Genomic DNA, 13,229 nt, shown 5'->3' with positions numbered 1-13,229 from the left:
AGTCACCTCACAAAAATGAACGTGTGATACCAGGTAGGATTCTATAAAGCATATAAAAATACATGTGCTGAATAGGCTACAGAGAAAGGCAGACAGGCATTTACATATTTGTTAACTTTAACAACACATGGAGAACTATTTCAATTAAAAATTGACTAGATTTATAACACCTACCATTTATCATGAAAAAGGCAAGTCCTACTATACCCCACGCCTCCTCTGAACTGCTTGTATTTCTATTCTGTGTGGGTTGTTTTTCTCCATCATTTGGATTAGTAGACAGAGTATAGTAGGGTATGGGTTATTGTCAGGGATTCAGTATTTTCAATGGTATATAGGAAAATGAATCCAATGTGTATAAAAATATATGCTACACAATTATCTTCCCACTCTCATCCAGAACAATGCCTTTACATTACCTTCACCTCAAGTAAGACACAATTAGGGTAGAAGAGTTTGAAAATCCGTGAATGCATATCTGGGGTGGAAACAGTACTAAGAAACAAATACGTATTTCAGGTGGATGAATACTTCTGAGAATAATCTTGTGAAAAGTTGATTATAAATCCACAACATAAATATGAATGAATTTAGGAAGTGTGTAATAAGACACATATTTCATATTTTGAATACTCCTGAGAGTGTATCTATATATATATTTATATACACACACACAGACAGACATTAAAAATTGCAATATATATGCCAAACGAAATTCACCATGAAATGTATATCATCCACAGATCCAAATATATTCATTTTACTGAACATGGATTTATGTATAATGTTGTTCAACTAGGAAGCTCACTCACATTTGAATTACCAGTTCAAGCAGCGTTTAGGAGGAGTGATCTCTTCTTCCAATTTGTATCTGCCAAGTCAGCCACCTCACAAGAATGTACGTGTGGTACCAGGTAGGATTCTATATGTGCATATAAAAATACGTGTGCTGAATAGGCTACAGAGAAAGGGGGACAGGAATTCACGTATTTGTTAACTTTAAAAACGCATGGAGAACTATTTCAACAAATAATTGACTAGATTTATAACTGCTACACTATACCATGCAAAAGGCAACTCCAACTATAAAACATACCTCATCTAAACTGCTTGTATTTCTATTATGTTTGTGTTATTTTTCTCCATCATATTAGGATTAGTAGTCAGAGTCTAATAGGGTATATGTTAGTTTCAGGGATTCAGCATTTCTAATGGAAAATAGGAAATTGAATCCAATGTGTATGCAAATATGTGCTACACAAAAATCTTCCCACTTTCATCCAGAACAATGCCTTGACATTACATTCTCCTCAAGTAAGACACAATTAGAGCATAAGAGTTAGAAAATCTGTGAATATATATCTGGAATGGAAAATACTCTGGAGTTTACAACTTTGGAGGTGGTAGAGAAGATTCTAAAAGTAAGGGACAGGGTAAACATTCCACAAACATGTAGCTCTGCTGGCCTAAATACTTTTTGAGAAACTGCCTCTAAGATTGGGCACTTGAAGTATTTGATGTTCTGAGGAGATTTAGTTCCTTTGTAGAGTAACCATGAAAGCTGGGTCTGCATCTATGTTACTTGGAGGACATGGTTTCTTATTATCCAATGAACATGAGGCAGCAGTGGTGAATTCTCTCTTTGTAGGTAAACTATGGACACTGGGGTCTAAGTGTCTTTCAGTGTGGACTGTGAAGCCAATTGGTCATCCTCCAATTTTCGTGGTATTTCTCGCTGCTGCACTGGGAGTTTGGTATTTGCTTCAAAAAATACAAGGAGCTAAAATGGGACAGAGTGGTGGAGGGAGTTCTTTAAGGTGTGGTGAGTCAGGGTCTTCAGGAGAATGCACCAACCAAGGTTCTATCCCATGTAGATTGCCCCCTTGAGAATAGCAACATGATTCTGAACATTGCAGTGAATCCTCTCCATATAACAAGATGCCTTTACATATATGGGTCTGCTGGCTGCACCATGTCAGTCACAAGCCATTTGGAAGCCAATGGCTGATCCACATGGCCGCAACACAGATGTTTTATCACACAATTGCATACCACTGCTCTAGGCCCACTACTCACCAGGCTCCAACTTACTGGCATATCTGTTCTACACCATTTTCATGAAACAAAGTCAATCAAGGCAGTGTCTGGTATACTCAGGATCAGAAACAGGACATCCAAATTATTTCCAGTGCCAGCTGATCATGAAAATATCAAAAATTTCATGGTAATTTTCTAGCCATTTTTCACGGATGAAGTTTGAGGCTCTGAGGGATTCAATTAATTCAGGAACCATTAAATGGTGAAGAAGCTAATTTCAATGAAAGCTCTGGAGCACTCTCACAGGCAAGGTTTCCCTAAGGGTGGCCAAAATGTCACATGAAGCCAGGCCCATTGAGATCTACAATATGAGGTCCATGTGTGTTTTAAACTCAAATATGGCTGCCAAGTCTTTAAGAAAAATTGTATGTTATATCCGGGCTGAAATTCCCAATGTTCTGTGGAAATCCAACCTGGGCCTAGATCTCAGGTTCCAAGGGCGACTCTCATGTGTGGCCTCCTAAAATCCCAACACAATTCATGGCAATACTTCTCTGAGGTCAGTTAAAGAACTCAGTCTGTAAGGGGAATCACACCAGAGTTCAAGCCCAGTGGAACAGTCATCTCTTCCAACCGCCACACAAATGACCACAATTAAAACCAAAACACTCCCACATGGTCCTCATCTTTTTCCATATAGACACTCCTTATAACGTCTGGCTGGAGTTTTCAATGAGGTCCACAGCCCAAGTCAGTGTCCAAATTAAGGTCCTGTTCCCCTCATTTGTCTAACATCAAGGTGGCCTGGACACACTTCCTGTAAACCAGGAATGATCAAATAGGCCTGCCATTAATACTGCTTGGCTTTTTCAATTTGAGGCCTTCTGACTCTGTGGTTTAGATTCTTTATGTGAATTTGAGTCATGAGAAAATCCAAGCCCCTCTGCAGAGATTTGAAGAACTCATTTGGCCCAAAGGATTCCTATTCTCACTTGATGGAAGTCAGGATCCTAACAGAGGAAGGTAAAAGAATTCATTCACAATGAGTGAATATTTGCCATTTTGGTTTTGGATGCACACATGTGATCTTTCTTTTGATCCATCAGGTGCTGAGAATCTAAGCCACAGCCTCACACAGGGCCAAGAGGATGATTCAGACACATCTTTTTCCAAAGCAATTAAGCAAAGAGACACAGGTGATGCCCTTCATTTCCATTTGAAAAATGTTTTCCTCAGGCTTCCCAAAGGGGTGGCCAGAGGCAAAGACATCCTGAGATTCAAGGCAACAGAACAATAGGTTAGCAAAAGGCCCAAAGCAGGGTTTCTCCACTGACACTTTCCTGGTCACACTGATATCTGAGTTTTCTGAGATGCTGGCCATTCCCTTCAGATATCCAGTACATGGTCATGTGACAGAGATTGGAGGTGGTACATATCTTGGACACAAACCCAAGAGCCTATTCTGAAGAGTTGTCAGAATTCAGAAAGAAAACAGGGACTTAATAAGGTAGTAGGTGTTGCCTATCGATATGGAAACCACACTCCATTCATTAATTGGGCAGGATGAATGCTGGGAAGCTTTCTACTAGAGGGGACACATGCATTGATGCATTCTCTTTTCTAATGTATACAACCACGGACACAGTGGGATACACAGACATAGAAACACTCACCTTGTAAAACGACTTACTAGAAACAGTTCACTGCAAACCAAAGAAACCTCCTTTCCAACCTATTCTCAGAACAGAGACAAAACCACACACCCACACTCAAAAAGACACCTCCTTCCCCCAAGTAGGGCTGTGATTATCTGGAGTGTACTCTGACAGGTTTGCCATACTATGTTCCCCGGTAATGGTCTGTCCTGTCTCAGATCTGGTCTCCTTGTACAACTCTGTAAAGCAGTCAGGAGCCAGCGGTGAGCCACTACCTGCTTAGTCAGGAAAGGCCCGTGTTCATATCTTTCCTGGCATTTGGCCATCCTCACATCAGTCAGTACCAAGAAGACTGACTCTGTCCTTGGTGATTCCAAACAAATGAGACCACTTGGACTGGGACTGGGACTGGCTCTGGTGCTTGGTTTCCTTGGTCCCAAGTTCAGAAAGTTCCATCAACAAGGAAGTGAGGTACGTCACTTCTTTAAGAACTGAATGAGGTCACTGCCTTGGCAACCACTTTGTCCTAACAGTTGCTTCCAAGGGTCCCATGAGATGGAGGCTGCCCATACTTCCTTTGGCACTTTCACAAATTAGAATGGTATATCAACCTTAGGCACCCGAGAACAGCTCTCCACACAAGCCTGGTTTGGTCCATCTTCTCTACAGTAAGAAGATAGAGGCTGATTCAGACAAAACCCTTCATCCTGACCAGGTTGTTTGCCATGGAAAATGACTTTTTGTCTCTCAGGTCCTTCATTGCTGCCTACATCTTCTCCAGGGATCATTTCTGCATGGACCTTTGAGGTTCTTAACAGGTAGAGCATCCCCTACATTCCTGTATTGTAAGAACAATCTGTCTCTGCTCTTCTGTAAAGTTAGATTGAGTGAACAGTGTATGGTTAGGGTTAATTTCATGTTCGATTTGGGTTAGGAATCATTCTGCTGGATTAATAATGGTATTGGGAACCTGTGATATTTATAAGAATATCGAGGTTAAATATATGTATGAAAACAGAAATTAAAGTAAGATTTGAATCCCAGAAGGGCATTGGGCAATTTATTGGGATATTTAGCTTTGAATTACTATCTGCACACATGTCTCAAATAAATCGATATACAATGGCAGAGGAACTTGAACCTTGGATGATTGAATGCTGAAGAGAACATCCAGTCAAAAGGAATTGTCGGTAGGATTAAGAAGATAGTCGCAGTTATTAATATGGTATTATGTAAAAATGTGGATGTGTAACCGATGTGATTCTGCAACTTCTATTTGGGGTAAAAATGGGAGCTGATAACCTATTTGAATCAAATGTATGGAAGATGATATGCCATGAGCTTTGTAATGTTTTGAACAACCAATAAAAAAAATTAAAAAAAAAGAAGATAGTCGTTATGTTTAGCAAGTAGAGTTAGTATAGGATATGTAACAAAAGTTCTTTAGCAATTTTTTTCGGGCAGTGAGTGAATATAAATGTCAGCACATATGAAGAAATCAGACACAATGATGAACTTGGGAAAATTTGTAGAAAAGCAGATATCAATAGAGACATTAGGAAATCAGGCAAAGTATAAAGTGAGTGATAGAATAAGACATTTTCAACAGGGTTGAGATTGAATATCTAATCTTAGGAAGAAACAAATATGTAGGTCACCAATAGGATTGACATTTGAGAGCATTAGGCAACATGGACATGGATATTGTTAGTAATCCATGTTCACTTTACATTTAGGCTTTGGTACAATCCTAAGTGGGACCTTTGCATTTTGTTTCCAGAATATTACTGTGATAAAATGTATATGTAGATCAGATGACATGATTTTTTCTTCCACCATTTCTAGGAGCAGTATTTTGAAAACGTATAAATTAGCATTGGTGGTAAAAAGAGGTGTACCCTGTTTTTATGAATATACAGATAATGCATGAATAGACCTTAATTTCAATAAATAATACAACTTGTTCCACTTTAAATAATGGATTGAATTGATATCTGAAAATATATAAGAAATCTTATATTGATATGCAATCATTCATGACAACCAGTTATACACCTAATGTTAATATTAGGGTACGATTTATCATGAAGTTTGTGTGAGTTTTGCTTCAAATGTGATTATGGAAATCGAAAATAATGTGTTTGGAAAGAAGTCTCATAAAAATGCCAGTCAAGGAACACCGAGGAATTCATGAGTTCTGAAGCAGGAAGTGATTGAAATTGAAAAAAATGACGATAAATTTGCTTACTTGTGGATGAAATATTATAATATGATGTGAATAAACTGAAGAAATAGTAATGTACCAGTGCTGAATAAAAATGAACATCAAAATACACATCATGTCCCACAGGAATCTTCTCGCATTGATGTTAAACTGTGTCAGTTACTGTAGAAATATTAGGATTTCTTTGCACCATTCACCAAAGTTAGTTTTCTTTTTTTTAATTTTTATTTATGCTTGTTCAAAACATTACATAGTTCTTGATATATCATATTCCACACTGTGATTCAAGTGGGTTATGAACTCCCATTTTTACCCCATAAACAGATTGCAGAATCACATCAGTTACACATCCATTGATTTACATATTGCCATACTAGTGTCTGTCGTATTCTGCTGCCTTTCCTAACCTCTAGTATCCCCCTCCCCTTACCTCCCCTCTCCTCTTCTCTCTCTACCTCTTTACTGTAACTCATTTCTCCCCCTTGTATAATTTTTTCCTTTCCCTCACCTCCTCTTGTATGTAATTTTGTATAACCCTGAGGGTCTCCTTTTATTTCCATGCAATTTCCCTTCTCTCTCCCTTTCCCTTCCTCCTCTCATCCCTGTTTAATGTTAATTTTCTTCTCATTCTATTCGTCCCTACTCTGTTCTTAGTTAATCTCTTTATATCAAAAAGACATTTGGCATTTGGTTTTAGGGATTGGCTAGCTTCACTTAGCATAATCTGCTCTAATGCCATCCATTTCTCTGTAAAAATTTTGTCATTTTTTAATGCAGAGTAATACTCCATTGTGTATAAATGCCTCATTTTTTATCCATTCATCTATGGAAGTGCATCTAGGTTGGTTCCACAGTCTTGCTATTGTAAATTGTGCTGCTATGAACATCAATGTAGCAGTGTCCCTGTAGCATTTTTTTAGGTCTTTAGGGAATAGACTGAGAAGGGGAATACCTGGGTCAAATGGTGGTTCCATTCCCACCTCTACAAGAAATCTCCATAATGCTTTCCAATTTGGCTGCACCAATTTGCAGTCCCACCAGCAATGTACAAGTGTACCCTTTTCTCCACATCCTCGCCAGCACTTGTTGTTGTTTGAGTTCATAATAAATATCTGGAATGGAAAATGCTCAGGAGTTCACAACCTTGAAGGTGGTAGAGGAGTTTCCAAAAGTAAGGGACAGGGTAAATACCACAAACATGGAGCTGTGTCGGCCTTAAGACTTCTTGAGAAAATGCCTCTGAGGTTGGGCACTTGAAATATATGTTGGTGTCAGGAGCTTTAGCTTCCTTTGTAGTGAGACCATCAAAGCTGAGTCTGCAACTATGTGACCTGGACGACATGTTTTTTTTATTTTCCTATGAACACGAGGCAGCAGTACTGAATTCTCTCTTTGTAGGCAAACTGGGGCTACTGGGGGCTAAGTGTCTCCCCATGTGGACTGTGAAGCCATTTGATCATCCTTCACATTTAATCATGTTATTTGATGCTGCACTGAAAGTTTGGTATTTACTTTACGAAATAAAGGAGTTTAACTGTGATACAGTGCTGCAGGGAGTTCTGTCACGTGTGGTGGTCAGGATCGGCAGGAGAATGTTCCAAGAAGGCTTCTATCACACATAGTTGCCCCCTTGACCATAGCAACATGATTCTGAACATTGCCCTGAAACCTCTCCATACAACAAGATGCCTTTACATCCAAAGGTCTGCTAGCTGCACCATGTCAGTCACAAACCATTTATAAGCCAATGGCAGATTCACGTGGCCCCACCACAGATGTTTTTTCACACACCTACACTCTACTGCTCTTGGCCCACTACTCAGCAGGCTCCAACTTACTGGCATATCTTTTCTACACCATTATCATGAAACTCAGTCAAACCAGGCACTGTCTTGTATACTCATGATAAGCAACAGGACATCAAATGGTTTTCCAGTGCCAGCTGGTCATGGAAATTTCAAAAATTTCATGGTATTTTCTAGCCATTTTTCAAGGATGAAGTTGGAGTTACTGTGGGTTTCAATTCATTCAGGAACCATTAAATATTGAGGAATCTCATTTCAATGGAAGCTCTAGAGAACTCTCACAGGCAAGTCTTCTGAAAGAGTGGCCCAAGGTCACATAAAGCCAGCCACATTGAGGTCTACAATGTGAGGTCCATGGGTGTTTTGACTCTCAACTATTGCTGCCAAGTCTTTCAGAATATAATCAAGTGATATCCTCGCTGAGATTCCCAGTGCTCTGTGGAAAGCCACCCTGGGCCTAGATCTCAGTTTCCAAGGGTGACTCTCATGCGTGGCCTCCGAAAATTCCAACACAATTCATGGCAATACTTCTCTAAGGTCAGTTTCAGAACTCAGTCTCCATGGGGAATCCCACAAGAGTTGAAACACAGGTGGACGCAGTCATCTTTTCCCACCGCCACACAAATGACAACAATGAAAACCAAAACACTCTCACATGGCCCTCATGTTCTTCCATATAGACACTAATCATAACCTCTGGCTAGAAGTTTCCATGAGGGGCGCAGACCAAGACACTGTCCAAAATAAGCTCCCTTTCCCCTCATTTGCCGAAAGTCAGGGTGGCCTACACACCCTTCCTGTGAACCAGAACTGATCAAATAGGCATGGCGTTAATACTGTTCTGCTTTTCCAATTTGAGGCCTACTGACTGTCAGGTATAGATTCTTTATGTGATTTGGAGTCATCAGAAAACCCAAGCACTTCTGCAGGGGTTCAAAGAACTCTTTTGAACTAAAGGATCCTGATTCTTACTTGATGAAGGTCAGGAATCTAATAGAGGAAGGCAAGAGACTCATTTGCCATTTCTGTTTTGAATGCACACATGGAATCTATCTTTTGATGCATCAGGTGCTGAGAATCTAAGCCACAACCTCACACAGAACCAAGAGGCTGATTCAGACACATCCTTTTACAAAGCAATTAAGCAAAGAGCCACAGGTGATGCCCATTCATTTTCATTTGAAAACTGTTTTCTTCAGGCTTCACAAAGGGGTGGCCAGAGGCAAAGACCTTCCTGACATTTAGGGCAACAGAAGAACAGGTAAGCAAAAGACACAAAGCAGGGTTTCTCCACTGAGACTTTCCTGGTCACACTGATATCTGAGTTTTCTGAGATGCTCCCCATTCACTTCAGCTATCAAGTACATGGCCATGTCACAGAGCTTGGAGGTGGTATATATCTTGGACACAAAACCATGAGCCTATTCTGGAGAGTGGCCAGAATTCAGGAAGAAAACAGGATCTTAGGAAGATAGAAGGTTTTGCCCATCCAGAAGGCAAGCCGCAGTCCATTAATCAATTGGGCAGCATGAATGCTGGGAAGCTTTCTACTAGACAGGACACATCAATTAATTCATTCTCTTTTCTAATGTCTACAACCACAGACACAGTGGGATACACAGACATAGAAACACTTACATGTCAAACGACTTACTAGAAACAGTCCAATCTAAACCAAACAAACCACATTTCCTACCTATTTTCAGAACATGTGACAAAACCACAAAACCACAACCACTCCCACAAAGGCACCTCCTTCCCCCAAGTAGGTCTGTGACTATCCAGAGTGTCCTCTGACTGGTGGGCCATAAAATGTTCTCCTGAAATGTCCTGTCCTGACTCAGATCTGGTCTCTTTGGCCAACTTTGTGAAGTTGTCAGGAGCCAGCGGTGAGCCACTACCTGCTTTCTCAGAAAAGGTCCCTCTTCAGAGCTCTTCTGGCCTTTGGCCATCCTCACATAGGTAGGTACCAAGAAAGACTGACCCTGTCCTTGGTAAAACTGAACAAGTGAGCCCATTGGGACTGGGACTGGGACTGGCTCTGGATACCTGTCTTCATGGATCCCAAGTTCAGAGAATTCCTTCACCAAGGAAGTGACGTAGGTCACTTCCTTCAGGAACTGAATTAGGTTTCTGCCTTGTCAACCAATTTGTCCTAACAGTTGCTTCCAAAGTCCAATGAGTTGGAGGCTGCCCCTTCTTCCAGTGAAACTTTCACAAGTTTGCATGGTATATCAACCATAGGCACCCAAAAAAAGCTCTCCAGATAGGCCTGGTTTGGTCCATCTTCTATTCATTAAGAAAAGAAATGTTGATTCAGACACATCCCTTCATGCTAACCAGGTTGTTTGTCATGGAAGATGACTTTTGCTCTCTGACGTCATTCATAGCTGCCTACATTTAATCCAGGGATCAATTCTTTAATGACCTTGGAGGTTCTCAGCAAGTGGAAGATCCCCTAATTTCTGTATTGAAAGACCAACTCTGTCCCTGCTCTTCAGTAAAGTTAGATTGAGAGAACAGTGTATGGTCAGGGTTAATAACATGTTCCATTTGGGTTAGGAATCATTCTGCGGGATGAATTATGGTATTGGGAACGTGCGATATTTATAAGAATATAAGTGAAATATAAGTATGAAAACAGACATCTAGGTAATATTTGAAGCCCAGAATTGCATTGGACCCTTGGCTGGGATTCTTAGCTTTGAATTATATTCTGCACAGATGTCTCAGATAAATCAATATACAATGGCATAATTCCTTGTACCTTGGTTGATTGAATGTTGAAGAGAACATCCAGTCAAAAAGAAATAATTTGTAGGATTAGTAAGATTGTTGGTAGGTTTTGAAAGAAGAGTGAGTATAAGATTTGGATGAAAAGATCTTTAGCAATAGGGTTTCGGATAGAGAGTGAATGTAATTGTCAGCACATGTGGAGAGTCTGTCAAAAGGATGAACTGGGGAAAAAAGTAGGAATGCAGATATCAATTGACATTAGGATATCAGGCAAAGTATAAAGTGAGTGATAGAATTATACATTTTCAACAGGGTTGAGTTTGAATATATAATCTTAGGAAGAAACAAACATGTAGTCACCAATAGGATGAACTTTTGAGAGCATTAGGCAATATGGACATTGATGTTTTCCGTAATCCATGCTCACTTTTCATTTAGGCTTTGATACAAACATAAGTTTGACCTCTTCTTTCTGTGTGCAGAATATTACTGTGGTAAAATGTATATGTAGATCAGGTGACATGAGTATTTCTTCCACCATTTCTTGGAGCAATATTTTGAAGACGTATCAATTATTTTTGGAGGTAAAAATGGTGTACACTGTGTCTATAATTATAGAGATAATGCATGAATAGACCATACTGTAAAGAAATATTATAACTGGTTCTAACTTTAAATAATGGATTGAATTGATATCTGAAAATATACAGAAAATCTTACATTGATATACAATCCTTCATTCCAACCAGTAATATATATAATGGTTATATCAGCATTATGGTTTTTCATGAAGAATGTGTGAGTTTTGCTTCAAAAGTGATTATGGAAATCGGAAATAATGTGTTTGGAAAGAAGTCTCATGAAAAGACCAGTCAAGAAACCTGGAGGAATACATGTGTTTTGAAGCAGAAAGTGATTGAAAGTGAAACAAATGCCTATAAATTTGTGAACTTGTGGATCAAATATATATACTATGATGTGCGTAAACTGAAGAAATAGTAATGTACCACTGTTACATAAAAATGAACGTCAAAATACACATCATGTCCTCTCCCACAGGAATCTAATTGCATTGATGTTAAACTGGGTCAGTTATTGTAGAAATATTAGGATAATGCCGCAGTCTTGCTGGGCACAATCAGCAGCCACTTGTCAAAAGAAACTAACTTTATTTTTAGAACCACACATGCCAAACAAAACAGCCTCTCAGGAAAAACCTTCAGAGCCCCAACTGCCACCACTGGCTTCCCAAAACCTCTCCCTCCCACAGGAGCCTCTCTCCGCCTCCCACAATACTCCTGCTCTTGAGGGCGATTGGCTGGGTCATGTGGGTGGAGTCAAAAAAAGTCCCCCAATGAGCAGTTTTGTGGTCTGAAAGGGCAGGGAAACAGCCCATTGAGCATCACCGCAGAGGAGCCAATCAGCTAGGTGTTGCTGGGGCCGCTGTGAGCCAATCATCAGCCGGCAGCTGGAAGTTTGCTGGCAGCAGGAATTTTGCTGGGCCCCCTTCGGCTGTGGCTCTCAACATCTTCGCCTCTATGTTTAAACAACACGCATGTGGCTTAGGGACCGTGCCTGCCTTAGGTTGTCCAATAGTACATATGGTCTTTACCCGTTAAGTTGGTACCATTGCAATTGGATCTTACCCGTCACTGACTACCCGTCCAGTATAGAGCCACACCTGTGGAGAGGTCTTTGTACCAGCGGGGGTGGGTGAGGTTCTTTGCCTCACCTCTGTTGGCCCCCCAAATTTTAGCTGGACGATCATGACACGCAGAAGGGATGAAGATACACCAAGCCAATTGATGGCTCCTTTTGGAAAAATTGTACCACCGATGACATCATCAGCAAATATACCCCAACACCACCACAAGTCGCTGCACCAACAGATAGTTCACAATGCATTTAGGTGAGTTCACAATGTGTCCAGGCAAGTTCTGCAAGCAGTACAGGTATGGCTATTGCAGAAGCTGTAGATTGGTATTATCTTTGATTTCACCTGCACTGGGATGAAGATAGGAACTCTGGCAATAATGTCTAAAGAAAAAAATTATGTAATATTCCAGAAGGCACTAAAACCAAAAAAAAAAAAAATATGTAACATTCCAGAAGGCACATCAAAAACCAAAATGGCCCAAAAAGCAGTCATTGAGGATGAAGTCTCTCACTTTCCTCTGTAAGGTTCCTGACCTCCATAAAATGAGAATAGGGATTTATTGGGTCAAATGAGTTCTTCAAAACCCTGCAGAGTGTAGCCAATGGCTTATTGGGTTTTTTCATTACTCCAATTCACATCAAGAATCTATACTCCACAGACAGTAGGCCTCAAATTGGAGAAGCAGAGCAGTATTAAAGTCAGGGTTATTTGATCACTCATGGTTCACAGAATGGGTGTCCAGGCCACCCTGACTTTAGGCAAATGAGAGGAAAGGGAGATTATTTTGGACACTGTCTTGGGCTGTGCCCCTCAAGGAAACGTCAAGCCAGAGGTTATGATGAGTGTCTATATGGAAGAAGATGAGGGCCATTTGGGAGTGTTTTGGTTTTCATTGTGGTCATTTATGTGGCAGTCGGAAAAGATGACTGGGTCCACCAGGGCTTGAACTCTGGTGTGATTCCTCTTAGAGACTGAGTTCTGGAACTGACCTCAGAGAAGTATTGCCATGATTTGTGTTGGGATTTTAGGCGGCCACCCATGAGAGTCGCCTGTTGAAACTGAGATCTAGGCCCGGGGTGGCTTTCCACAGAGCACTGGGAATCTCAGACAGAATA

Source organism: Callospermophilus lateralis, unplaced genomic scaffold, assembly GCF_048772815.1.
Source record: "Callospermophilus lateralis isolate mCalLat2 unplaced genomic scaffold, mCalLat2.hap1 Scaffold_189, whole genome shotgun sequence".
Taxonomy (NCBI): Eukaryota; Metazoa; Chordata; class Mammalia; order Rodentia; family Sciuridae; genus Callospermophilus; species Callospermophilus lateralis.
Note: the sequence above shows the minus strand (reverse complement) of the source record.